This window comes from Anomalospiza imberbis, chromosome 14 (assembly GCF_031753505.1).
Source record: "Anomalospiza imberbis isolate Cuckoo-Finch-1a 21T00152 chromosome 14, ASM3175350v1, whole genome shotgun sequence".
In the NCBI taxonomy this organism is placed as follows: domain Eukaryota; kingdom Metazoa; phylum Chordata; class Aves; order Passeriformes; family Viduidae; genus Anomalospiza; species Anomalospiza imberbis.
The window spans coordinates 363,693-389,473 of NC_089694.1; the positions used below are offsets into that span (position 1 = coordinate 363,693).

The 25,781-nt window shown below is 43.2% G+C and overlaps 2 long non-coding RNA genes across 2 annotated transcripts in view; both read left to right on the plus strand.

Moving 5' to 3' along the window:
- The window catches only part of LOC137482291 (uncharacterized), a 91,580-nt gene that overhangs the window by 33,223 nt on the left and 32,576 nt on the right, over positions 1 to 25,781 (plus strand). The window lies entirely within an intron of this gene.
- LOC137482226 (uncharacterized) lies at positions 5,726 to 8,609 on the plus strand. Its single transcript, XR_011003931.1, has 4 exons — positions 5,726 to 7,224; positions 7,633 to 7,804; positions 8,160 to 8,373; positions 8,514 to 8,609. It is a non-coding gene; the product is annotated as an uncharacterized lncRNA (long non-coding RNA).

The following is a 25,781-nucleotide window of genomic DNA, read 5'->3' on the forward strand; positions in this document are numbered from 1 at the left end:
ATTCTTTTTGATAACTTCAGAAATGTTTTCAGTAGCAGCCGAGTTGTCAGAAAATATTTACATAACTGCATCTGTGAACCTCGCTACAGTATCTTAAGATCTGCAGCAGCTTTGTCACTTCCTTACAAATAGCTGTGAGCGATCTATTATGTAAAAAGGCTCAGTTTAATTTACAGGAAGCCTTACATTTTTCTCCAAATACTGTGTTTAGTTTATCTTGTTGGGTTTTTTTTAAACCACTGTGGCTCTTTTTAATGCTTCTCTGCAGAAGTCTGAGCGATCTGTAGGGAAATGTAATTCCTTTTTGTTGGGCAGGCTGGCTGGGGAGGAGAGAAGGAGCAGTCCTCGTGGAGGTGAGCTGCTCTCGAGGCATCCCTTGGCCCTCCAGGCCCAGCACCGAGGTGGTGCTTTACCTGGTTATCTCCAGGTAAGGCTCTGAGTGATGCCATCAGCAGTCAGAGATGCATGCTGCACCCCCCTGCAGAGCTCAGGGAGCCTTTGGGACTGAGGATGACTGAGCCTTCACACCTGGGATGGGCAATTCTGGCTTCTCTGTTGGAAAGAGCACCAACCTGCCACATTCCTGCTAACTTCAGTGAAGTTATTTTTCAGGTGGTTTGTTTGATCCAAAAATATTTTGATCTGTGTGGTGACTTTTGAAAAAAGTAATAGGCAGTATTTTTGTTTCAAGGCCTGATGTTCATGCTGGTTTAATACCGTTTTCTAAAACTGCTGGACCTAGTTGAAGTCTGTGTGGTTTCATTCCAAAATAAGTGGATGGTGTTAATGTAAATTAGCTTTTTGCATTAGTAACTGACTTTTAATCTCTTTCCTGCATATTCAACCTGAATGATAAAGCTGTCCCTTGGTTGAACTGGTCTGAAACAACTAAATTGTCTTAAACTTGTACCTTTCATTGTTCTGAATGTGAGTTTTATGTGGACCCAAACAACTCGGTATCTTTAATTGTGTTATGTAAATTTGACCTCCCCAAGTTGCAAAGCTTCCCTCAACAACTCGAGGCTTGTTGGCATATGTCCCTAATCAGCCGAAAACAATCAGGGACACTTCCTGAGGCTGCTTTGTTCTTCTCCACTGTCATGTGTATTGTGTGTGGTCACGTTCTCTAAGTGTGAGAAGACTTACTCACACTGTGGGAATTTCTCCTCTATCTGCATTGCTGATGGAACCAGCTATTCAGACATATTTCTCCCTTAAGTGTAAAGCTAGACACGATGATAATAATGGGACCAATTATTTTTTCCTCGCAGTGTCCCAGATCTGACTTTCCCTGGGGAGAATGCAATGTTTCTCTTATTTTATTTATTTTCCCTCCTAAACACTGGATGATATATTACCAAGGAGAAGATTGAGAGAAATGAGCGATCTTTCTCTCAAACATGGTAATGAAAGAATTACATGTTGCTTTCCAAGTAATAATTGAAGCATTGCAGCAGTGAAGGCAGTTTTTGAGCTGCTGCAGCATTCCCTGGAGAAAGGGAACATGTTGGCAGAAATTTCTGTTAATTTCCATATGTACTTTCATTCAATGGAGAATAAAGATATGGGGTTGCTGATACTTGGGAGAAATTTGCATGGGAAGGATGATTTTCCTCATACTACCATCTAGAGTTACTTGAAATTTCCCTACTTTGCTAGTCCTTGAAATCATTTAACAAGAAAAGAAAATGGTCTGTTTTTTGAGGAGGAGAAAACAAACTTTATGGGTTTGATTGTTTGGGGTTTTGGTGTTGTTGTTGGGGTTTTATTTTGTGTTGGTTTCTTTTTTTGCTGTTGTTTTGGCTTGGGTTTTTAGAAATTATTTTTAAAGAAGGCCTGTCCAAAGAAAAAATCTGCAAACTTAATTTCCTTGAGGTAGTGTTTGAAAATACTTGGTTTAGGGTTTCTTGCTGAAAAGCCAGAAACCTGTCAGAATAGACCAAGCTGAAATGTCAGACATGAACAGGGAAATTTTTCTGAGCAGATTCAGTAATCCAACTTAGTTTTACAATTCCCAGTTTGTCAAATACAGCATCTGGCAACATTAGCTAGCCCTATGTACTTTTTTCTTTGTAAAAATGAGGAAATAAATGCACTGTCAAGGCAAAGAAAAGAATAAGAACAGAGTTCAGTGAGTTTAAACTCGGGTTAGGAGAATCGTGTGGTGCTGCCAGTGAGAAGAGCAGTCTATTTCCATGCACTTCCAAGATGTTCACTGTAATCTCAGTTTCTGGTATCGATTTAACTCTTACTCCATGAAATCCCAAGAGCTGTAGCAGGAGGCATTTCCCAGTCTCTCTTCCAGAGGGATGAATGAGAATCAGTTCTCTAAGGAGCCGAGTTTACTGTTCTCTCAGCCATGGCAAGGGCTTTGCTCTGGTCGCTGTGGTGACCTCCAGGTTATCGCAGTAGCAGTGTGCTCTGCTGGAGTCCTCTGCTCCCTGGTCCAGTACTGCTGACCTTTTCTGACCACCTCCCTTAGAACGTGGTCAAAGCCCGGTCTCATCGCATACTGAGAGCGAACCAAACCCGACTGCTGTCTCATGGAGCTGTGCAAAGCCCACTGGATGGGAATAGAATTCACTTTGCCAATATTTTCTTTATAATAATTGGAAGAACTTGCTGCACTTGACGCAACCCTTGGATTCCGAGAAAGAACGTTTTCCAGCCTAGCAGAGCCATCCATCTTGGCGGGACTATTGCTCTTCCCCCGTCCCAAAGTGCTGGAACTTCATTATAAATGTTCTTCACCCTGCAAAAACTTCATGTTTCCCCAGGGTGCACTTTCTGTCTAGCCTTGTTGCCTTATTAATGTGTTCTTCTACCTCAGCTCTTGTGTCAGACCCAGGGCTGATGCTTCTAAAGGTCACAGTTCCACAGTGTGCATCTCTTTAGCTTCTCTACTCTAGTGAGTTTGTTCTCACATTATTTTTAAATTTAGAATTTGTAATATTGTTCTGTGCACCTCCAAAAAATGTACATCCCTCCTCACTCTGTTTTAAGACAGATTACTTTTTTCTCTTATTTCCCAAGAAAAGAAAACATTTTCAGGATTTTTGAAATATTGATTTAGGTTCAGATATTAAATAGACAAATGTTTAGGTAACTTAGTGTGTGATTTCACCAGTTATTTCATATATGAAATTCAGCAGGAATTTGAAGCCAGTGGCTTGGATAGCTAATAAGTTGGGTTTTTTTAGGTACCCATCTCCTGGTTTGTGCTACCTTGACTTTTCAGAAAGTTTTGAGCACCTCAGTTCTTAATGTTGCACTCATGGGCAGCATAATAATCGCTCTTCTATTATTGTAATAGCACAAAATTGTGATCACCTGTGAAGCACAATACTGCTACTCTGTGTACTTCCATGTAATGGAGGTTTTTTGTGTATTTTTTTCGAAGTGTCTGTTTAAAGATAGATGACAGTACTCTCTGAATTTGAATGTGGAAGTAATCTGCTTGTAGAAGTGTTCTGTTTTGTGGCTGTGTTGTATCTTTTGGACATACATTTTAAAGATGAGTTTTACAGGAATCTAAAATGAATGAGGGAATGAACAATAAATCAAATTTTTTGTAGAAGTAGAAATAATCCTGGGTGCCAGTTGGAAGCTTAGATGCTGCTTAACTAAAATTGATTTTGAACACTGTGAGAATTAAATTGTAAGATGGAGACTTGGGTCTGGGTTCAGTTCTCAGATCTGCTATTTCATTGAGTAACTTGTTCAAGTCACTGAATCTTCTGGTGTCCCACTTCCCCTTCATAAAAAGGAGGCAACAATACTGCTTTTCTCTTGGGTTATGAGGCCTCTGGGACAGGAACAGCCTGTTAGTTTGAGCATGTGTAGTATTTAGCACAATGGGGTCCTCCTCTTAGAGATAATAACAACAACATGTGTGACATTCACAGAACACAATTTATCTTTCATCTTCTAATGCACTGGAGTTCCCAGATTGCCACAGTGTTTTCTTTTTTAGATGTGAGAGATCTTTTTTTGTCTGGTGAGAATGCAGACTGCTTTTTGTCTTTCTGTCCTCTTTCCATCTGAGAGGAGGGAGGTGTGTGGGGTAAATACGGTGATATAGTGCTCAGTTTTCTGAAGGGGCTCCTTGTGTAGGTTGTCAAGGTGACTTCCCAGTTTCCAAAAAATCCACTCCAGCAAGGGAAAGTGCTTGTGATATACAGGAGAATTGCTTCTATATTCATGGTTTATGGTGCACCACATGCTAAAGACTGAGTCAGACCATCTTGACCATTGCTGTACTCCAAGGTAAATTACTTGGGTTATATATCATATTTTACAGTGTTAGGAACAGCCTCAGAAAATATAAGGCTTTACAGTGTGGGGAAAGAAATTATTGCCAAAATCCAGTCAAATCCATGAGACTAGTTAACAGAGTGTTAAGGCTGTGCAGAGATACAATGGGGGAAATGCCTGTTTATTGTAAATAGCATCGGGTAGACTGTCAGAAGAAAAAACAATTTTTTAAAAAAGGTATTTAGTGGTAAAAAATATCTGTTATGCTCACAAGAAGTGGGAAGCATCTTGTGGCACAGCTGACTTAAAAATAAATATTTAGGATCCTAAGTATCTCAAAGTAGGAAGTAGAATTGAGCTGGAGAGATTGTGTCATTAAAGAGTGGGGCATTCAGCTGGTCTGTAGATGTCCAACTTCTTCCCACATCCAAGTCAGGGACCAGCACATCTTAAAGGTGTAGATGGGCAAACTTCCCATTCAGCATATCTAGTCCTTGTGCTATTATAAAGAGATGTGTGTGGAGATGGAACTCGGCAGACTGTGGAAACATCAGTGACTTTGTTCTGCATCTCTTTAGCCCAATGAGAGATCACTGGCTTCTCCTTAAAGCCAAAAAGCTGCTCTGAGCAAATGCAAGCAAAGTTTTTGTAAATTCCATGTGTTGAACTGTTTTAGCAAATTATTCCAAATAGTATTAACACAGGATGCTTCTGCTCTTCTGAATCAAGAGTTGTAGGATGGCTTTAAAAGAGGAAATACCTGTTGGGTTAAGGAGAGATTATTCTTAAAAATCTTTTACGGTGAATAAAGTGGGAAATGTTTAATTGCTGATACAGTGCACAAGTAAGCAGATTTACTTCCTGTAACTTCTCTGACTGTTCTCAGGAAGTTCTGCTCACAAAGACAGGTGCTGGGCTCCAGAAGCCCAGAGCACAGATGGAGATGCTCTCGGTGCTCTCTGTGGCTGGCAGCGGGGTGGTTTCAGCCAGGGATGAGCCGTGACGTGCCACTGTTGGGCTGCAGCTGCCCTGAGAGCTGTGCCTTCATGAAGTACTGCTGGAAAAGGCTGAGCACACACAGCAGTGGGCCAGCACCATGGCAGAGCAGTGTTTTCCTGAAGACAGCCAGCTTTCATCAGTCCCAGACTGCAGTCAGCAGCGCTGAGACACTCTGTTGGGATGGGTAGAGTTGTTCCAGCCAAGAGGCAAGATTTAGCAGATGTTTAGCAAAACGTTCCATTCTTCTTGCCACAGACACATGTGGAGCTGTCTTGAGTCTAGTAAGGATTTTACAAGTTTTATAAGTCATAGTTTATTGAGCTTGGGAAAGATTTTAATGTGCCATTGTGATCTTGGAAGCTGTTTTCCTCTGAAATAATTTTTTTAAGTAAGCTCTGATTTTGTGATAACAAGTGAAAGAGAAGGTAAGTACATGGTGGTTTTTTTTTTTTTTTTTTTTTTTTTTTTAATACTGCTTCTCTTTTTTGGAGTGTCCTCCTGTACTATCCTCTTCAGTTGCACAGTGATGTCTTCCTCTGAGTGATAAACAACCAGAAAGCTGAATCAGCACTTTGGAGCAGCATGAATCTGGCTTAACTTTGCTTTGGAGAAAGTTCTTTACCAGGTTTCATAATGACTATGGAATGGTACAAATAAAGGCAACACAATTTATCAACCACGTTGGCCATGGAAAGTGATATATTTAGATGAGCAGTTTATGTCAGTGAAGGACTCCTTAGGACAGGAGCCAGTGCTACACATTATTACAGCAGGCATTTGGAGGGAGGGGTTTGCTTTGGGCAGCCCTGGATTTGGGAGATGCAGCCCTGGAAGTCAGTGTTATTTCTATCTACTGAGCACTGAGGCTACTGATAAAAATGAAAAACTGATAATTTTATAACAGTTTGTGAGGTTCAGCCTGTAACTTATGCTACTATTTAAAATGTTCCACTGAAATTCTGTTGATTTGGTTAAGCTCAATGAATTTTACTGCTGGACTTGATTGCTGAAGGGAGAGTGCTCTATATCAGCCTGACTGGTGTGAGCTGAAGTTGAAAGCATTTGGGTGTGAAACAAAAGCAGGGCACTGGAGAGACATTGGAAGGGATGTGACAGAAGGGCTAGTGTAGACACACAAGGCTAACAAGCATTTCTGCTTTTAAAATGCCTTTCAGAAAGAATGGCTGCCTTCTCAGCATTCCTTCAGAGGGTTGAGAAGTAGTGCAGTCACTGTTTTGGAGGCTGAAACAAAGGTGAAAAAGGTTTCATTCCCAACAGGAAAATTGGATATAGAGCTCAAAGCCCCTGATGACCAGTCCTCTGCTTCAAGAGTGACACCTCCATCTTCTTCTCCTGGACCTTCTGCTGAATTATAAGCAGGAATAAAGCCTGTGCAGCACATGGAAATGCACTTTCCTCATGGGCATAGCTGCGAAGAGCAGTTTGATCAGAACTCGACAGATGTGACACGGCTGAGGAGGGGGAGGAGAAGAAGGGGTTAAATACCTGCTGGTACAGTCTCAGTGTGACCTGGCTGCCACACTTGTGTGATTCACACTTCTGCTCTCCTTTGCATATGTCAGTTCTCAAGGCACCAGCAGCACAGAGGAGGATGATGTTGACTGACACTGCCCTAACAGAAGCTGCCAGCAAACCCAGCTGGCTGCTGTGCTGTGCTTGTTAGTGGGCACAACATTTGGAAAAGCCCAAAGTAAAAAACCACCATCTGAAAATCTGCATCTGATCCGCTAAGGTGAATTTGAGAAACAGGATTGCCAGAAAGTGATTCTCACTCATTGCTAAGGTGGGTTTGCCTGGTGGTATAGCCTGGAGCAAGAGCAGCTCTAGGGAGAGTTTGGGACAGGTGTGCTGCTCCGGAACACAGTGAGTAACATCCCAGTAACATTTCCTGAGGAGCTGGGGGAGCAATCACCGATGAGAAATGCTGAGAATCAGTCATGGCAGGTCAGTGTCTGAATCCTCCTTGACTTAGGGTCTGCCTTTGTTACGTTTCAGTTGTTTCCCCAGATGAGGTATGACAAATGCAGAGATTCCCAAGGGAGGAACTGTCCATCCTGAATATGTGAGTAGCTCTCATTATTGTTAATGGAAGTTGCATGTGCTCAAAAAGCTAAGACTCCCTTGTGATGCCTTGAGATGGAAGACTGATATCTAAATGATGTGTAATTATTTGAGCAAATGGTGTAACATGTGATGTCTTTGTTAGGGCATTGTTGTTCAGAGAATTGTCCCAATATAATTTTTCCCTAGGAAAATGACCACACACACAAAGTAACAGACTGTTAATTTCTGCTTGGTTTTATTTAAACTCTCTCTACTCCCTTCTTGTTTTCTAAAACTTTATATCTGGCTTCTAAGAAATGTATAAAAGACGGGAGTCTGGCCCTTCAGAAATAATGTAGTAACTCACTGGTGATTATGTTCTGTACGTGGATGGAGCTGGGTTAGTGAAGAATCTCTACATGGCAGTCGACTCTGGAGAACTCTTCCTCATGCAGTCAGGTTCAACAGCAATGATAAAGTATCACAGGTGAACTATCCCTAATGAGGAATGAAGTTTTTTAAAGAATAAAGCTTTCCCTTTTTTCTATGGCAATGAAGCTGATTTTTGGTGACTTGTAACTCCATATAAGCTCAGGGTGCTGTCAGGCACGAGCCAGTCGGGTGAAACACAAGACCAATGTGACCAGAAGGTACAACACACTTTGCAAAGAAGAAGCTTATTGGTGGCAGTGTGGCTGTTTGAGGACAGCAAACGAGCAGAGTGGAAGGGCTACTCGCCCTCATCCTTGACGACAGAAGCAAAAATATCATTAAGGTAGGGTGGAAGCTTGTTTGGCATCGGGGTTCCTGGCACCTGCACATTCGATTCTGATTCGTTTCAGAGATGGGATGCCTAATATGAGAGAGCACAAATCCTATATCCTGTGCCTAAATAAGCAGGACAAATGAAGCTGTCATGCTTTGCCATTCGTTCCTCTCCTCCGTGCGGTGGAGGGCTTTACAGATCAGCCTTTCCTTCCCGCAGTGGTTTCGGCTGGTGTTGTCCCTTACTGCTGATGGCCCTTGGCCAATCATGCATTGCTGATCACCATTCAGGTGAGGGACAAAGGAGGGAGCTTAGCAGTCAAGAGGATACTGATGAGAGGGGAAATTGCCTATTTCAAAGGCTTTTTAAGCGTTCTTCTCCATCTTGACAACAACAGACTTATCGCTCTCCTTTTATCCCCCCCGTACAGAGTCAGACGCTGACCATTATGAGGAGCTCTGAAGAAACCCTCCTCTCCTCTTTGTTAGTCTCTCTTGGCTTGTGGTGCCAGCGAGAGGGGACTGGGCATCTGCGTGGCCGAGGAGTGAGTGCTGGCCAGCACCAGTCCCTTGAGGTGATGTCAGCGGTGTGGGCTTGAAACTTGTAATAAAATGGACAGGAGGGCGAAAGGAGAAGACAAAATTCCACAGAAAGCTCACCAGTGTGTTTTGAAATATGTTGACAGTCTACAGTATTGACTTACTGTATAATCCAGCCTGGACTCTTCAGTTTTACAGCTGCATGGTTAGATGGAAAATCACTGAATTTCTTGGCAAGTAGCTCAGTTGTTCTCTCCCTCCACTCCTGGCTGTCTGTTGTGAAGTTTAGTGCAGGCAGCTAACATTGCTTGCATGCCGTTTGTCTGATACCAGTGGCGTGGCTTAGACTTAGGGTGACACAGCTGCTTTCCAACTTTGCTTCTTTCCAGGGGTTGCTCAGACTCTTGCTACTTCCTCCACAGTTTTTGTTTGTATTCATCACACCTAAAGGGCCACCACCCCCATGTGAGGCCTCACCTGCCCTTCTCTCACCCCAAAGAACTTGCAATTGCATAGATGGTTGGGCAAGGTGTGGACAGGGATGAAGTTGCTTTTGGCACAAAGAAAATAGATCTTTCAGGAACTGGGAAGGAGCACTGGGGCCAGCCCTTTAGAAACAGGGCTTTGTAAAAGACTTGCAGCTGAACATAATCCATAGTGTAATCGTCTGGCTTCTTCCTTGCAGGGATAAGGGACTCCTTTTCCAGCATCTCCTTTTCAGATGCTGTCATTGCCACCCACTGCATGGTGACCAGTCTGTCTTGCCATGTAGCTGTGCCAACTTGTAGCATTTTATAGTCCCCCGTCAGTTACCTATAAAGTTTTTGGCTGTCTTGGAATCAGATCCCAAAAGGTTTAAGGCAGGTTAACTGTAAATTCTTCCATAGGGATACTTTTGTGTTCGCTCTTAACAATGCCAGCAACTGTTATTTTGGAAATACGTGACTCTATGGAGTTACAATACTAAATTTTGAAGTGGGACATGTTTCGTTGCACTTTTCTGAATGAACATAAACATTTTGTGTCTGGGCAGCTCAGCTCTTTAAGTGCAGGTTCTTGAGGTGTGGTGTTTCACAGGGACATTAGGTGGGAGACAGCTGTCCTTGTTCTTTGTTTGGTGGGGCCCTGAGCAGACTGGCTCATATGAGGCATCACAGATGAACCAAAATCTGGCCCTGGACAAGAACAGGGCCTAAGTTGGCCTCTTTCTTGAATGACAGTAGTAAGACTGGTAGCAGACATCCACTTGAAGTCCTGCACAGTACCTGAGCAAAGTATCTCACATTTTCCAGAGGATCTCCTACATAAATGATATTTTTCACTGGAAAATAGTCTCTGTACTTCTACATAGTCAGTTCAGGCTTATGAGGGTTTGTTCCTGGTAAAGATTCTTCCCATTTTGGAAGGTGGAGAATATAAACTGTCATAATTGAAATTCTGCTGTTGATGCATTAAGCATAAAAACGTGTTTGGTCAGCGAATGTGGTTCAGAATTGTAACACCCTCAAACTGCTCCCTGCTGTACACAGAAAGGATGTGAAATGGCATGTTTATCAGTCAGTGAAAGCTTAGTTAATTGGCTTCAGTCAAGTTTCTGTATTGTTCTGAGTAATCTGAATTAAACATTGGTTTGACTACATATGTGGCTTTATCTTCCTTGAAGACATAGGTGCTCAGTCAGACAGTAGCATCAGCTTTGAAGTTAAGTTATTCATAGCTCAAGGATTGATTCTGACATTAACACTGTTTTCCTGCACTCCTTGAAAATGCATCCCACCACCCCATTCTTTCAATTCCTGCTTTGGTATTAATTTTAAATATCTGCAATTTCATAGTGAAAATAAAAGCTCCTCTCCTACTCTACTCATGAAAGGTTGAAAAGACCAAAACTAGAGGTATTAACAGGGAACGTTGCTTTTTAAAGAGTATCTTCTTGCTCATGTTTATAAGTTACCAGCTGTCATTTGCCTTCATGTAGAGTTGCTTTGCCACTTCCATCTGTGAAGAGATTCTGTCACTTCACCCCAGGGCTGGGGCAGAAATTCCTGCAGCAGAAATACAGAAGGCTTAACCATACAAATATTTAGCCTGGATCTTGCAAACCCATGTTTATTACTGACATACATGCCTAATAGCTTAGAGTCACCCACTTAACTAGCATTTGCTTTTAGCTGGCAGGTACAATTGGGTTAAGTGACATTTCCTTCTCTCTTTTCTCCTTTTTCTTTTTTTTTTTTTTTTTTTCTTTTTTTTTCCTTTTGCAGGGACATGTGGGGGAGGAAGCATGACTTTATTCTGAACTTTCTTCTTGTTTCTTTAAGGAACTTTTTGTGTGAGAAAGACTTGATGTCAGTGCACAAAAAATGACTTAAGATTTGCATTCTTTTGCCACAGGAATAAATGAACAAAGTTTGCAACTGAAAAGGCATTTTTACACCTTTTGTTGTTTAGTAATGTAGAAATCCCATTATGCTTCATGCATAGCCCTAAGGAATGTGCAAACAAGTATTAGATCAATGGCATGTCTCTGCAGCTTCTTTTATCATGAGTATTTAAAACTGAATATTCAAACATTCATTCATATTTCAAACATCTGTCTCAAATAGTGGATTTGTGTTGGAGTATGTTTTATTGCCAATTGATAGGTTAAATGTAAAGCTTTTAAATGTTTTATAAGTTGCAGATGCTTAGTATGGTCTTGTAACAGTGTTTGCGGGTTTTGTTAAGCAACAAAGTGGAAAATCAGCAATAAGCTCTAAAAGGTGGCCAGGGAAAAAGAGTTTAAAGAAAAGAAAGGTACCTACCTGAAAGAAGGCATGTGAAAAGTTGGTATGTAATTCAGAGGAGTCATGTCGGCTTCAGTCAGTGATGGTGGGGCCTGTATCATTTATTACAGTGATACTGTTAAACTCCCTCCTTCCCCGGGTACCCAGAGGGATCCCCTCCTTCCCCGGGTACCCAGAGGGATCCCCTCCCGCTTGCGCATGCTCTCCCCTGCAGTTTGACAATTGCTGGCTCTGCGGGGCGGCACGGCGGGGACCAGGGTGGGTAACCCAGGGGGGTGACTGGGATGGGTAACCAGGATGGATAACCCAGGTGGGTAATAGGGATGGTAACCAGTGTGGGTAACAGGGATGGGTAACAAGGCTGATAACCAGTGTGGGTAACAGGGATGGTAACCAGTATGGGTAACAGGGTTGATAACCAGTGTGGGTAACAGGGATGGTAACCAGTATGGGTAACAGGGATGGGTAATAGGGCTACCCAGATGGTAACCAGTGTGGGTAACAGGGATGTTAACCAGTATGGGTAACAGGGATGGGTAATAGGGCTACCCAGATGGTAACCAGTGTGGGTAACAGGGATGTTAACCAGTACGGGTAACAGGGATGAGTAATAGGGCTACCCAGATGATAACCAGTGTAGGTAACAGGGCTGACAACCAGTGTGGGTAACAGGCTCTGGTACTGCATGGGCTCATCCTTGCCCATCGTTCCCTGGTTTTGGGGCAGCATTCAGGAGCAGCTTGGTGGCCCAGCAGTGCAGGATGTGCAGCCCGTGTATCCCCTCGCTGCTGGGCCCCCCTCCCTAGCAGTGCTTATGCCTCTGGTCAGTCCCAGCTCAGCTCGTTCCTTTCTTTGGGCTCTGTCCTTTAGCTGTCCTGCAGGAGGACACGGGTCAGATGTGCTCGTGCTCACCCACCCTGTGCAGAACAGATGATTCAATGTCACTGTAAGGGGAAGGCAGGGCAAGGCAGTTGCTCCCCTCTCCAAAAGAATAAAATTCAACCTTTTTTGAGCTCTACTACCTGTTTTAGCTGGACTGGTCCCATCCTGGCTGTGGGAGCTCCTGGTGCAGAAGTGCTGCAGTGCCTGAACATGAAGCTAGCCTTGGGGGTTTCCCCAGTGCTTGAGCAGATGTGTCACTGTGTGCATCTGTGCTAAGGGTTCTCTAAAGGAAAATGTCCCCATGTTGAAGAGATGTTCAACATTAGAATTGAAAATACGTTACTTTTTGTGGTGAAAATATTTTTCAATGACAAGAAAGCTTTTATTTATTATTAAAGCATTCCTGGTTTTGGTGAGATTTTTGCTGTCTCTCTGGAGTATAGGCTGCAGGCTGTAGCAGAAATACAGCAAGACTCCAGTCCTTTAAAAGAGTTTTTCATATGTTCATGTTGTGAATTCTGCCTTTCAGACATAAAAAAACTTTTGTAAAACTGTCTTTAAAAACAAATTAATATTCAAACAAACCAAATAAAAAGCAAAGAGAATACATTTCTTTTAAAAAGAAGGCACCTCTCCTTTTTGTTGAGCCCATTATATCTGGAATTATTATACTGAATACTTCATAGTTAATTTTGCAAAAATAACCGATTAGAAATGTCTTAACAAGGCCTCTCTTCTGGCAGTAATCTCCTGGGAGTTAGATTTCTTCCATTTTCTTTTCTTTCATTTTTTTTAAATTATTTTTTTTTCTGTCAGGACACTAATAACTGTTTTTGCACCACTTTATGTTGTTGTTATCTTGCTTGCAGTTAAACTTTAGGAGTTAACTTTAGATTTTGCGGGTGCAAATACTTCAGCATCTGAACATCTGGCCTTTACCAAAAGATGCTGGCAAAATCTGTCTTGCTTGTGGATTTTCTGCATGTATATTTCCACTTTCAAACTGTAAAGACATTGTAGAGTGATTCAACAAAGTTCTTAAATTTAATAAGTTCCTAATCTGTTTAAATTAGGCTGGAATAAGACTTATTTTAAACAAAACTGGTGTTTGTTTAGCATTTAGCTTTTTGTAGACTGAACTAATTAAGATGGCACATTGGGTTAAGCCAGTAAAAATGTGTGTATAAACAAGAGCTCTGCATTGGGCACTGCATCAGTTTTTAGGTAATCAAGCTTTTTTTCTCAGAGATCTACTTTTTGATCCAAGTATTTGCACCCAAATATTGCAACATTGTAGTAATCAAGACTTCAGCTCCCTGACAGGTTTGATGTGTGTTTCCTGTAATTGAAATAGGACAAACAGAAAGACAGGTGAATGTCTTCATGTGTGATCTGCCTAGAGGAGGACTGAGACCTTGCCGGAACATGGTTTGTGTGGCTGATGGAGGACCTCAGTTTCCATTTCAGCCCCTGCCGCAGAGTGGTCTCACTGCCCTCTCTGGCTCTTGGAGCATCTTTGCCCGGGGTGTGTGCAGGTGTTTCCCTGTGCCAGTGCTGCCCCGTGCTCCCTCCCGTGCTCGCTGTGTCGGCAGAGCCCTGCAGGTGCTCAGTGCCCATCCCTGGAGGCTCCCAGGCCAGGCTGCTCGGGCTCTGAGCAGCCTGATCCAGCCAGGGTGTCCCTGCCCGGGACAGGGGCTGGATGGCATCATCTTCCAACTCAGCCCATTCTGTCAGCTTTGGGCACTAAACCAGGACATGGTGGCTCTTCAGGTGCTGCCTGCACCTCTCTCACGGGCTCCATGCCTCAGTCCTCTTCAGGGGGTGTCCTGGCCCTGGCAGCAGCTCCTTGTCTGCACTTAGCAGCTTCCAGCTTTTCCAGCTCAGCGCTGCTCCCCGATTTGTTCTGTCCCAGTGGCAGTTCTCACTGTCCGTGCGTTCTGCAGCCTGCGCGCGTTGTGCTGGTACCAGGAGCAGCAGCATCTCGGGAGTGGGTGACCTCCCAGGCCCTGGCTCTTCTGCCTGCTGCTTTAGGGAGCAGGGCAGGAGAACATCCAGCTCAGCCCCTGCTGAACCAGGCTGGAGACTGCTCTGTGAACGCACTGCTGTAAGAGAACAAGAGAGCGGTGCTGACTCTCTTCCCCAATGATTCACAACCTGGCCAAATGCAATTCTTTTTTCCTTCTTTTTTTTAAATTTTTTTTCTTTCTTTTAAATTAATAAAAGGCACAGTGAAATCCCTGTCACCAGCAAAATCCCTCTGCTGAAATGTAAGGGACATTTCTGTTGGGAAGCTATCTTTGCCTTAAAGCAGTCAGGAAGAATTTGTTGTAATGCCTATGGAATTATATATATTCCTCAAATCGTTTTCTTAAAAGTTATTATTTCTTGCAGAATCTATCAAGAGAGAATGCAAAAATCAAATCCAAAATGTACCTGGCATGAAATGTCCAAACTTTTAGAAAGCTGTAGGTAACTGAAAACAGAGCTTGTAAAAGCTGTCATTGCTAGCTTTGTCTTCAATAACAGCTAATGCAAACAGAAACTGCTGCAATGTTTTTGGAAGGATTCTCAACTTCTGCTTCTGCTTTCAGGGATTAGGAAAACACCCATGGTGGGAGGCAGATTATCTCACATCTGTGTACTTCAAGGCTTCTTGTGTCTTTCTCTGAAACATCTGGTACAGGCTGTTGGCAGAAGAACATAAACTAATTTATATGTGCATGTGTTTTTTATAGCTCATTAGCAGGGGCTGGTACTTTTTTTCAGTGAATTCTTGGTGAACTGATAAATTTTTTTAGGTGAATCAAAACTAATGGTTTATTGCAGCCCAGAACAATTGAAATATGTTCTTAGCTTTAAAATGATGTGCCAAAGTAACTGTTTTTATTTTTTTTATTTGGCATCTGAAACAGTAATAATTTGAGATGAGCTAAACCAGAAAAAATTTGTCACAGCAAGGAGTTGCAAGACATTTTGTTTTGAAAGAAATAGGTTTTTTTTTTTTACTAAGACAAAAAGGTTTCATTTGGCTCTTAAATATATTTTAAGTATAAAAATTGTACTAGAGGGAAACTTTAAGAAATGTAATGTATTGATGTTTGACTTAGGTCCTGAACTTTGTTCCTGCTGGAAAAGTTAATAGTGGGATAAAGTTGGTTGTGCCGGCATTTTGATTTTTCTGAAAACCTCTCCAGTCTCATTTTTGAATATTACCTGGCCTTAAGCAGCGATCATTAGCGATGACCTTCAGGCTGGATGGCCACAAACCTTTTGTTATGCTGAATTTTATCTGCTGAATAAAGGGTCTGATCACCTCGGACACAAGGGGCAGCTTCAAGAGGCATCTCTGCAGGTCGGGGTCCAGTCCTGTGGGTCAGTGCTGGAGACATCTGGAATTGAAAATGCCTTTAATGGATAGGACTCTGTGGAGCCCGACTGAGATGCCCACTGGGATGGAGTCTGCGGCTCCTGAGCCCAGTGGAACCAAGCAGCAGCTCTGCAGAAGCACAGCAGAACAGCCCAGTGTCTCAGCTGAAGGAAAGTTTGCACCTGGAGAATGTTGTTGCCAGAAAGTGCAATAAAGGGTTTTGCAAAGCCAGGCCTTGATGCAGGTATCACCTTAGTGTTGGACCCTGCTGGCCTTTAGCACTGTTGCTCTTTTTCCCAAGAAGGGTAAAAACCTCCAAAACCTTAAACTTTTCAATACCTTTATATATCTTTACTCTTAAGCATCCCTGCCATGATTAAATGTACAAATCAAATATGACAAATAGTGAAGTTAATAAGTCAGCTGCTTTTCCACTCTTCCTTTGTGCAGAGAAGTGATAAAAAGAAATATAATAGTACAATCTAAGGTCCATGCATTTAAGAGTAAGAGGTAATTTTTAAAAATAAAGATCTGCCCATAGTGGTTTTTTTTCTTCAAGCTTTAGTCTTCTATCTGAAGGCTGACCTCTATTTGAATGAGGGAATCAAACTCTTTGGTTAGTGTAAAGGGATGAACTGAATATGAAAGCAATTGAGGGAAGGGATGGAACATCTAAAGGCTACATTGTCATTAGTTTTATTTTAGTGAAAATAATTGTACATGTTTAGTTTAAAATGTAGGGGGAAATGTACTTTGAAATATAATTACATTTAGCAGTCTTGTAGCTTTGTACTTTGTGCTATAAATTGCGTTCCCAGTTGTTTTTCATCTCCTGTAATTTAAATAAGTAAACCTTTTGTTCTTAAACTCTTAGTTCCTTCTAATTCTGTTGATGGACATCCATTTCTACTGCTTTATTTTATGTTAATATTTAACAATGGCATGCAGTTACCCCCCTGCTGGCACCGCTCCACCTCCTTTGTTTCTAGAAGGCCTCTTTTTGCCTTGGTCTTTAGTTTTATAGAAGAATCCAAACTTCCTGTCCCTGCATCTAGCAGGAGCAAGGTTTCTGCATAAACGAACACAAAATCCCTCAGGAAGGGCGCTGGCCCCCAAGCAGGGAAGGTGGTGCTGGGCTGTCAGTCTCTTTTGTTCCTTGCTCAGATGGAAGTATGGAGTGGATGATGCTTTGTGGGCCAGAGCAAAGCTGTGCCAAGGGAATGCAAATCCACTAGGTGTGCCCAGGTAATTTAAAATGCTCATGCTGGCAGCTTTTCTGCATGAGTAAAGCCGTTTAATTAATGCGTTTTCTCCACTTTCTTTTCTTGACAGTTGATTCGAATTGAAACGGTCTGTAATAAGCTTGTCACGGGTCTTGGGGACAAATAACCCCTCCCTGCAGGTGGAAAATAAAGAGCCCATGTGTTTTGTAATTCTGTGTGATCAGAAGGGTTGGTGGCAGGTAGGGCAGACTGGTCAGGCTGCAGCACCCCTTGCAGCCCAGCCCATGGCTTGGCTTCACTGTGGTGCCCAGCAAGGCTTCAGGCAGGAGAGCTGGCACTGCTGTGGCTTTTCTGCTCCCCTGGTTTTACACAAGGAACGTGAGAGTGGAGTGAACATAATGGGCGCATAGGCTGAGGGAGTGCTCGTCCCTGTCTCCCCCTCCTCCACCCCTCCAGAGAAAGCTTATGTTTAATTTGCTCAGCCTTGCGGTTTGACAGAAGTGAACATGGAGACCTGAGCCCAGGATCAACAAAGGCAGCACTGGGCATTTCAGCCACTGCCTTTGAAATAGGCCTTGACAATAATGGAGTTGGGAAGCCCCACTGTTCAGCCTTCTTTATAGTGTTAATAACTGTCCAGAAAGAAGAGAAGCAAGAAATTGTTCAGATTTCATCTCTCAGATTTCATCTTGCATCTAGAGTGCCGCAACAAATCAAACTGAAATGGGCCCCATCGTGGCTTCTGCACTGCCATGCTGAGCTGCCCTGGGCCCCTTCTCCCCCTGCTTTGCTGAGGGTTATAATGCTGAGCAAGTGCTCAAAGCAGGCTGGCTGGGGCAAACACATGTGCTTCCCAATTGGGCAGGTGTCCCAGTTAGGGCGGACTCGGAAATGAATTGGTTTGTAGAGTGTGAAGCTGGAGGCTGAGGCAGTAGCATGTGCCCAGTGACAGACACAGAGTGAGGCCAGAAGAGATGTCTTCTCTCCCTGTTCACCTGCCCTGGCTGTCCCCAGGACATGTCTTCCTTCCCTGGAATGTGCAGGGGCAGTTCTTCCTTAAGGGATCAATATGAAAATGAGGGTTGTGCTTGGTCAAGGCAGAGTTCATGCCCGGCCATCTCCTCTGGGCCAGGCTTTGAGGGAAGATGGCTGTGCCAGTGACAGCAATGTTTGGGCAGTGGTTCTAACAAGAAAATATTGTTCATTATTTAACAAATGAAAACTCTTTGATGCCATTAACAGGTAATGCTATTTTTTATGCCTCATAGTAGTCATGGAATTTGAAGTTGTATGCCTTGTCCTCAGGGATGCCTTTGGAAGAGTGCTGGAAGTCCAGGAGGACAAACGTGTATCATGTATTGAGTTACACTTTAAAAACTGATAGGAGTTGCAAAAATATTTAACTTCTGGGAAAAGAAAAACAAAAAACCCAAAGCAAACAGTAAAATGTGCAAAAGAGTTCCTAGTTTTAAAGCAGAACAATGATAATCAAAAGAAGTTGCATCTTTTCATGTTCATCCATTTCAGGTCTACATAGTAGAAAGAACTCTGGCACCTTCATTGATTTAAAAGCTTTTTGGATCAATAATCTCCACCCTCTCTGTACATGGAAGCAGCTGGAATGCATTCTCATGTTGCAATAGACAGTGCATGGTGTTCAGCAGTTTCCTTATTATCTTTTGTAATTAGCAAATCAAATTTTTGTCTTTAATCCTTTTGCATCCAGGGATATTTTGTGCTCGGAAGGCTGGGTAGTATGTGTGAACAGATTGTCTTGCCAGTTGGAATTCCCCAGGGCACTGGGGGAATCGCTGAAGAAGAGGGGCAAGTGTTTTGCTGATTGTGTGAGTATTTGGAGCTGCAGCATTACAGCATCGTTCCCAAGAAGTGCAGCAGGCAGACAGGGAACACATGCTATTGTGTTCACATCTGGCATTAACATATAAAATTTGAGGCATATAAAGTTTCTTCCCGTACAACTAAATTAAAAACCTGTGGCAAAGGTAAATTGACAAGTGCAAAACTTCTTGGGTGGGAAATTTAAATGGTTGCAAATGTTTCCTGAAAGCTGCTTCTGGAAGTGTGTTCTGAGCACGGCTGTCTGCAGGCTCACTGCCTAGCAGTGTCAGGGAGGACTGTCCTGTTCCCATGATTGATTTCATTTTAGTGGCGGGGGGAAATTCTGTTCTGGTCTTGAAGACAGCACTACCGCGTGGGACAGAGTCCAGGCTGCAGAGCTGAGTCGTGCCACGTAAAATAAGCACATCTTGGCTCTCTTTGGAGGAGACAGGGAAGGCACAGTTCACTGTGGCTTGCCTGGGTAAAGTGGCACATGCTGATAGCTGTTGATGTACAGACACCTTATCTCTGGGATGGGCAACATGTTTCTTGTTTAAATTTGCTCCTAGAATGTCTCAGCTGGGGTAATGCACTAGAGTGTCCTTCCTGGAGACCTTGTTCCTGACTGAATTTGATGTACCTATTGATCTTTCTGCTGAAACAGAACCTGGTCTAAATAACACAATCTCCTTCTATGTGGCACTGAGGCAGGCCCACTGGAAAGTTGCTGTGCTGTCTGGCTGCAGATCAGTTGGGACTCTGATGTTGATGACTCTGTCGAAGCAGGTGAAGAAAATATGTAGCTGACAACATCCATTCAAGGCAGCAGGAGCTGGAGAGCTCGGCACTTCTGCAGCAGCTCTCTCCCATGAGGTGTCCACACCTTCCTTGCTCTGGGTCCTGTGTCCTGGGGTGCGCTGACCCTGATTGCTTTTGTAGAAAAGCAGAAGTCATGCTGGATGTTGGGAACTACAGGTAGACTGAAGTCAAGTAGAGCTGCTGGAGCAGAATGAGACCATCTTGGTGTCTCCAGCACTGATACTCTGCTGCTCAGGTCAGGAGTAGCCTGACCAGTCCATGTCCAAGCTGGGATTCCTGTTTAGACTAAAATTTGGCCTTTCTAGTGGTCAAAGAGAAATGAAACTTCTCTCATAATGACCATACTTGTTCCCTCTTGATGCTGGCCTCCACTGGCCTTTGTCCATGCTGTGTTACAACACAAGTGTTACATCTCTATTAATGTCTTTGCTGATTTTATTAGCAGCCCTGCCGTTTATGTACTTGTGTTGCAAATAGTCCTACATGAAGGTACTTAGAAAGATATGTTATGGCTGCAGAGACCCAAGTGATCAATAACTTTTAGATTACTGTGTCACTAAACAGCAGGCTGAGACATGGAAAGGCACTGTTACTTTAGGGATGAGAGATTTTTATAAAATAAATCAATAGCGAGTACAGGCTGATTGGTTTCCAGTTCAAATAATTCCAAGAAACATGGAGCCCAGGGGAAACCATGGCATTCATACTTGGAAATAAACAACACACGCTTGCTTTCATTTATGTATTTGGGTCAGTACTCTTGAAAATGGATAGGGAGCGATTGGGCAGGGTATTAGTCTGGAAATGGGGAACCTGGGTTCTCCTTCGAGTGCTCCCAGAGACCTCTTCTCCTTCTGTTTCCCAAGTTCCTTTTGGTACTAACAGCCTTCACTCTGGGGCATGGTTGTAAAGCGCAGCTGGAGCCCTTTTGGGGCTATCAGGAAGGTAAGTAATAACAAATATTCAGGGAGGTGATTTTGCTTTCACAGTGTTTCCCTTTCTAGTGTTCAAGCAGCCATGGGCTAAATGCTGGTAAGTGGCTGTCAGGTGCAGCCAAGGGCTGGGTGGTTTGTAGACAGGGATGACATGAAGCTGCCAGGGAAGTAGATGCTGCTGCCTCTCCAGGAGGCTGCTGGGACACCTTCCACGTGCAGGTGTGTTCACATGGCATGGGCTGGCTCGGCTGGTGTGCAAGAGTGCCTGGAGCAAACAAGTTGCTGCAGTACCAGTGCTCATCCCTGCTGGCTGGTGCTGCCCTGGAACACGTCTGTGGAGGTGAGGGGGGGAGACTGACACTGGGTGGTGGCTGCAGGAGCACACCTGTCCCTTGCCAGTGGGGAATGGATCTATCTGAAAGTGTCCCAGCACTTCAGGGACTTTGCAGCATCCACTGCCAGGAAACATTCCTCTGTGAGCTTGAGCTGTCTTCAGTTAATTCTTGTTCTAGGCCAAGACCTGCCTTCTACTCTGCACTGAATCCTCCCAAAAGCTCTTTTGTGGATGTGCTTCAAGGACAGTTTGGTGACCTGCTACCTCTGGCACACAGTGGACAGTGACTGAAGGTCCCAGAAATTTTGCTAGAGTGCTGGTATTATACCTACTGGGTTATTGGATCACTACTTTTATCTTGGGATGGGTTGCTGAGTCCTGGAAAGCAGCCAGTGGAGATGTGTAAGTTGTGAAGGATATTTTCTAGAACTGCAGCATAGTTCAGCAGCCAGGGGCTGACTGCTGTTCATCCACTAGTGGCAGAAGACAAGTTGGAAAAATTTATTTGAAAAAAGAAGTGAGAGATACTTGAACACTGTTTTCTCACGTGGGTTTGTTCCTCCTTGTCCAAACAAGAGAAGGAAACAGGCTGCTCTAATCTGACTTGTGTGTCTCCACTTGAGAAAGGTGTTTCATGGTGGTGACAAGGTGTGGAATAGTACTTTTGTCTAAGGTTTGGGATGTTTGGAGTTAAGACCCTTTTGTGACCTGGATATGCCTGTGATGCATAACTATGTCACCTGGTCTAGCTGTGCTCTGTGTGCAAGCTGGAGAAAAGAGTATTCCTCAGACTCAAAAGAATGAAGGGTAATTATTTTGAGGCACTGAGATAAGGGAAGCTGTATAAGCATCTAAGACAAATAGATCTGCTCCCACTGAATTCGGTGGCAGAACTTTTAATGGGAGCAAGATCCAGGCCCCATCTGATAAAGAGTTTCATCTGGATTGCATATGGGGGTAGGCATTAAAGGACCCATCTAAGGATCTCCCCTCTGGAGTACATCTATAAAAGACCCTCTGTAGTTGTGTTCAAAGCTCACAGTAATGCCAGTCTCCTCAGGACCATTCACTTAGATCATTCAGAAACTCTTTCTTGTCTAAGCCCTGATGCTCTCCCCCAGTGGAAGAATGTGGTTGAAACTCCCATGCCGGGAAGACTTGAGATTTGTTTTTTATTTGAACCCAAAACATTAACAAATTGGACACATGTGCTCTAAGACTAGAGCCCGCTCTTATTTAAGCCAATGGAAAACTCTCCTTGATCCCAGCAGGATCAAGGTCTTGAATATTGCTTGCACCTTTTTAGAATATCTGCCTCTAAATGAAACAGACAGTGAGACAGTGACAAACTCATTCTGGATTTATCCCCCTTGACTGATTTGCAGCCAGAGAGGTTTGCAGACCCTCCCTCTTGGAGCAGAGGAATTCAGTCTTAATTGCTGACTGAAAGACCAAGGGCAGGTATCACTGTGCCTTCTCTTGTGGCACGTTCTTTAGCATGTGGAAGTCAGTGCTGTGATTTAGTCTTTTTTTTTAGCATTTAAACATCTTTAATGCTCTTGTCATACTGTTGCTCCAGGTAGCATAGTGCTTCTGTTCACTATCTGTGATTTTCTTCCTCTTCACTGACAGGTGAGCATTATATGTGTAGGAAGCTATTTGGCAGAAACATATGCCTTGAATATGTTTAAATTCCTTGTAAGTCACTTGATCAATGTGCAGTATTTGTGCCCCCTCTATCTTTGCTCTAAATTCGTATTCATCAACAGAGGTTGCTTGGTACTTAATGGGACACTGGGGGCACTGAGTGAAGGGAAGGGACAATACACAAGCAGGGTGAAGAATGAGGACAAATGTAGATGAACTTCCTCCAACAGGCACAAGATGCTCATTCCTGAATAAAAAATGTGAAAAGGTCAAGTGCCCCCAGAGGTTTCTATTGTGACAGGCACTTAACCCCTTCACTCCTGGTTATCTGCTTCAGCTGCTGGGCCACTCAGTGCACAAGTGCCATTAGCATCAGTGAAATGTGGGGCTGGGAGCTCGGGAGACCCACCTCCCTTGCAGGCAGCAGGCACTGGGTGAGCAGGAAATAATCCTTGTGGACACTGACCTTGTCAGTAGCTGTGTCTAGAGATAATTATTTCCTAACGTGTAACCTTTTCATGGTCAATTGCTCCAGTATATTACACAGAATTGTGATTTCCTTCTATCTTCAGACACACTCGAGGTCTTGTCCTTCCTGCTTTGAGGGCGTAACTTAGCAAGTGCACAGACTGTGCTGGCTGAAAAGTGTTGTTTCTATTTTGCTTAAAAGGAAAAAACTTCTGCTGCTCTTCTTTGCCACTGAGCAGAAGGGATCTGGGGTATATGCCCACTCCCATGTTTTTTGGACAGACAGACATTTCCCTTTAAGCATCTAATACTAACCAGGCAACTGTCAGTGTTTAGTAATCTTCTGCTCCACCAGGTTTCTTGCTTGTTGACTGATTTTGGTTTACCTTTTCCTAGCCTCTGATGCTTCAGTGTGCCCTTGACACATCACCAAGGCATCTGCAGAGGCAGGATCAGCAGAGTCTGTCAGTACAGCTGCTCCGAAGGCGTTGGCTTTGATGCCATCAGGATCAACACCAGCACGAGCAGCCAGGGGTGAAGGCAGTTCTCTTGTGTGACCCCTGAGCCCAGTCTGCCCCTGCCTGAAGTGCACCTCACAAGGGCTCTTGGATGGTTGGGACTGAGGAATGTGAGGGAGGACACTGTTCTTGCTCCTCCACCCCAAAGACTCTCCTCACGTACTCGTGTTGCAGCTTGTTGGCAGAGACTTGGGCATACCAGCCAGAACCTTTATTTGGGACAGTCCCTTTTGGGAACATACTCAGCTGACCCCTTGGAGACACCTCGTGTGATCCAAACAATACCACAAACCCAGCTCCTGCAGCTATGTGTTATTCGTAGGTGGTATGTCTGCAACCTGCTCTGTTTTGTAGCAGTATTTCATTGGTTTTAAAATAAAATTGCAAAACTAGGTCAGTTTGCCATTGGGCCTTGTAAGACTCTTTAGCTAAATCTCCAGACTTTACCTAGAAGTTAATTTGAGACAGACTTAGGAATAATATATATAAATATACCCAAAGTCTCACATGAGAAACTTGTAGGCAACGATTTGGGATTCAGAGCCATATTCATATTCCTAAGACTAAATTCAAAGCCACAGTTTAAAAGCAGCCTTGCACATGTGTATGTCCTGATCTTTAATTAGGCAAAACTCCCACTGACATCAATAGGAGTTTGACTTGAATAAGAACTGCAGGATCAGGTCCATAATTTGGTACCTGGGATTTGATTAAGCAGCTAAATTACTAGAACAGTTTCCCCATGTGTATAATTGCCTAATTAATTTTTAAAATAGCTAAGTTCAGCACTGGATATGGTGTACCTCTTGCCACATGAAATGTATGCTATTTAATCAAGTTGATGGAGCTATTTGGAAGAGCCTGTAGAGTTTATTTTACTGTTAAGTAGTATTGCTTATTTTAAGCTCAGAAATGGCCACCATTGTGTTAAAATGTCATGCTCCAGAGTAGTGCTCTGCTACATCCTAATTCTTGAGTTCTGGCTACTCTGATTGATATTGCAGGTGAGAAAACACTGGAGGCTGGGGAAGAACTTACTCTCTAAGATGATTTTAAAATTCAATGCTTTGAAAAGTTTTTTGTCTTATCAATGATTTTTTTTGTTTGTTTGCTTTTTTGTTTAGGGCCGCATCATACTGCCTGTGGTAGACTATGTATCAGAATAAGTGTGTATTATTTGCTTTTTGCTGAAATTTCAGTCTAATACTGGAGTTGATATATTTGCTGCAGAAGAAGGACTTGCTTTCACAACTGTCAGACTTTGTTTGTTCTTTGTTTGAAACAGAGAACTTGTTCTGTAAGAAGAAAAGGGAGATCATATCTGAGTTTCCTAAATGGAAAAATACTGTGGAAGGACTTGCAATGCCAAAAAGTAAAATCTGTTCTCCCTAAATGTATATTTGCATGTGTGTTTATATGTGTGGGTCTTGTGTACAGATATAAATAATTAGACTTGTAGCTGGCATAATGCACAGTGCCTACTCATACTGTTGACTATTACGTAATAATGCATGTTCTCCCATTCTCTCCAGCTGAATTCTTGAGGCATTGCCATGGGAATTTCCCCTTTTTGGGGATTGCAGTGTTGCTCCAGGACTAGCTGTTTTTGTGATGTGCATCTTGCGGTAGCCCTCATTCAGGAACTCCATCCAAGCATCTCCTGCAGAGAATGAAACCATCAGTTGTCCTCAGAGAAGAGCTCCATGCTGCAGCCATGGTGAGCCTCGTGCCTTTGGGTCTGTCGGGGTGCTGGGAGCTCGGATGCATGGCTAGAAGTTGGAATTCCAGCAGAACATGGGATGGAGCGGGATAAAGTCAAATGTACTGCTCAAAGAGGTAGGCTTGGAGCCTCTAGAAACCATTCTGCCCCTTTAAGGATCTAAGAATGCTCGATAGGTAAACTAGTCATGGCTCTGAAACTGGCTGAGCTCTGCAGTGTTGCTGTCTTTTCAAATTATAGCTTTTTGTGTGTTCCATCAATGCCAGAAACTTGCCCACAAAATAAGCAATCCTGTACCCTTGAAAATTAACGATTGGGCCCATCCGGAATGATGAGATGGTCTTAAAAATGGGAAGATTATCTTTTGTTTAAATTGGATTCCTTTTGAAGGCTGTCCTGCTGTCTTGGTTTGTCAACTTTTATTCTGTATTCAGCTCATATTTTGAAGACTTTCTATAGGGATTATAGAAATGAGTAGAAGGGATGGAAACTTTCAGCTTTTGTTTAAAAAGAAAAATAGGTAACTCTGTCTTTCAGACACTTGATTTCTACAGCTGAAATTCTCTGAATCATCCTGATTTAACATTGTTAGTGATGACTAGAAGTGATGTCTGTGGGTTT